Source organism: Octopus bimaculoides, chromosome 27 (assembly GCF_001194135.2).
Source record: "Octopus bimaculoides isolate UCB-OBI-ISO-001 chromosome 27, ASM119413v2, whole genome shotgun sequence".
Classification (NCBI taxonomy): domain Eukaryota; kingdom Metazoa; phylum Mollusca; class Cephalopoda; order Octopoda; family Octopodidae; genus Octopus; species Octopus bimaculoides.
Genome location: NC_069007.1, coordinates 1626657 through 1629616, shown reverse-complemented (window position 1 = coordinate 1629616; position 2960 = coordinate 1626657). Strand labels below are relative to the sequence as shown.

General features: G+C 37.7%; 1 non-coding gene across 1 annotated transcript; it reads right to left on the bottom strand.

Annotated features, from left to right (window-relative positions):
- Nucleotides 1-2542: 2542 nt before the first annotated feature.
- On the bottom strand, nt 2543-2661 carry LOC128251022 (5S ribosomal RNA). Its single transcript, XR_008266931.1, has one exon. It is a non-coding gene; the product is annotated as a 5S ribosomal RNA (ribosomal RNA).
- Between the last annotated feature and the right edge of the window lie 299 nt (nt 2662-2960).

Here is a 2960-nt window from a genome sequence, read left to right as displayed (position 1 = left end):
AAATCAGTAGTTCTTTGACTGCTATTTCTGAATTCTCAGTATGTTGGAGAAGCAGGTTACTGTCAATCCCTATATATTTATGATTATATATATATATATATATATATATATATATATATATACATACAGTCTAGTTTATGCAGTTGCGCGCATCTCCTTTTCAATCAATCTTTGTTCAAAGACGCTAACGTTAGCAATATCCTGAACTATAATCCATAATATTTTATGTTATAACGAATTTACATGGAAATAAAGAACTAAATTATTGAATGAAGAAAGAATTTGGCGAATCAGTTAGAGAGTAAATTATAGGTTATGGCATTTATAATTTAGAAAATGTTGGCATGTTCTTCATAATCCTTGCTCATTCTTACGTGAATGCGTCTCGGTTCATCATTTCTTTATCACTTCGCCTCCCTTAGCGACACCACCCCCTCTTTTTCAAACATCCACACATCCAGTTCTGTCTCTCCCTACCCCGACGCTCCACTTATCATTCTCAAGAGTTAACGAGATAACTGAAATGAATAAATAATTGCCAAGTGCTGATGATTTCAAACAATCTGTAAAGCACCATTAGATATTTGCCCAGTCTGATAGCAGGCTGGTGGGACAGAAGAAGAGACAGAGAGAGAGTGAGAGAGCTTTGTCGAGTTTGTGAGAGGAAGTGGGTGAGCGTTACACACAACGTTGGTCAAACTAACAAACTATCGTTAGAGAGCAAGCTCTCATTCATTTGCCGAGATGCATTGCTTTTGGCCAAACTACAAAGTGTACTGGTCCGTGTATGATGAGAACAATATATGTTCATTACCGTTTTCATTGAACTGAGAGAATATTATAACTAAATCCCGCCTTAACAGTCAATTCGGAGATAGGAAAACAAACCGTAATCTAATATTAATCACTGTTATTACTCGTTTAGTTACATTTTCCATTGCATTATTATCATTATTATTATTATTATCATCATTACTATTATTATTATTATTGTTGTTGCTTTTTTTGTTGTTGTTACTGTTATTATTATTATTATTATTATTAAGATCATCATCATCATCGTCGCCATGGTGGTAGTGGTCGTCGTCTTCCTCTTCCTCCTCATTATTATTATTATTATTATTATCATCAACATTATTGTTATTATTACCATTAACAGTATCATCATCAACACCATCTTTATTTTAATGTTACATTATTATCATCATCATTATATCATCATCATCATCATCATCATTATTTTCGTTGTTGTCATTTTTGTTGTTGGCTGATCTTTTGTTGTTCCAGCTGATGTCTACTCATTTATGTATTTATTTTCCGTGTTTATTTTACTCGATTGCTTTGTTATAGTATGTGTCTTTATATTTTATTGAGATGATTAATCAACTATAAGGATATATTGCAGTGCAATTAAGAGGGCTCCTATATGCAAGCAGATAAAAACAGGATATCATTTCATCTCTAGCTTATTTCCCTGACCGCTTGGCGTCAAAGTGCCTCAGAAAATGGACGGCGTATATTACTCACACACACGCATGCAATGCTCTGCAACACATTGTACAGTCCTACATACACACATATATGTATGTATGTATATACATATATAAACATATGTATATACACTGATCGATGGATGAATTCACACATGTGAGTAAATGTGCATATGTATACAGAGAACAGTCTTCTTATGTAAACACGCACTTCCGCATTTTCCCATCCCAGCATGTAGACAGATGCAAGACAACATAAGTCTGATTACATACGCGTCCAAACAATAATGTAGTTGCAACAAAATTGGAATTGGAAAATTATGGAATAACACACATACACTCACATACACAAGCACAGACACACAAGCATATATGTGTGTATGTGTGTGCTTGATTTAGGCCTTGGTGTATGCATTATTATGTGTGTTTTTGCATCTTCTCGTAATGTTATAATGCAAAGATATAAGAAAAAATGTTTAGAAAAAGTTTTCGTTGGAACAATATTGAGTATGATGCACAGTTTTGTTCGACTGAACTTTCAGGTCGCCTTTTCAGGCCAGTGGATGAAAAATTACTCGTTCCTGGAATGTAAAATTCATGTTTATCTCGAGTAAATCAATATGTGCTAGTGTGGTTGAGAGTGAGGAAAAGAGGAAGGAAAAGTCTGTGTGTGTGTGTGTGTGTGTGTGTGCGTGTGTGCGCGTGTGTGTGTGTGTATCTGCGTATGTTCTTCTGACTGCCCCACTGAGTAACTCGTTAAACGATTTCCCTTTACTGGTGTATGACTTGGTATTGTTCAAGTGTTATTTCTTTACTACCCACAAGGGGCTACACACAGAGGGGACAAAGAAGGACAGACAAACGGATTAAGTCGATTATATCGACCCCAGTTCGTAACTGGTACTTATTTAATCGACCCCGAAAGGATGAAAGGCAAAGTCGACCGCGGCGAAATTTGAACTCAAAACGTAGCGGCAGACGAAATACCGCTAAGCATTTCGCCCGGCGTGCTAACGTTTCTGCCATCTCGCCGCCTGTATTTTTTTTTTGTGTGCTTACAGCACCTAGGTTTCCCAAGCGGTCACCCATCTAAGTACTCACTAGGCTCGACGTTGCTCAACTTCGGTGATCGGACGAGAACCGGTGCTCTCAGCGTGATATGGCCGTAAGTGTGTTCAACGGGAATGATCCAACCGCATATTTGAATTATATTTAGACGCTCATGTAAGGCAATAAGAAGCGAAACCGACTTGCATCTCAGGGTAAAACCCCAGAAGTCAACATCATCGTCGTCGTCATCATCGTCGTCGTCATTGTCGTCGTCATATTCGTCACATAGATCATCGTCATCCTGATCATCACCATCATTGTCGTCGTCATTTTCACCGTTCTGATGGTCGTCGTCATCGTGAACTTCTTCGTCCTCACCATCCTCATCCTCACCATCCTCCTCCTCCTCTTTTTCCTCCT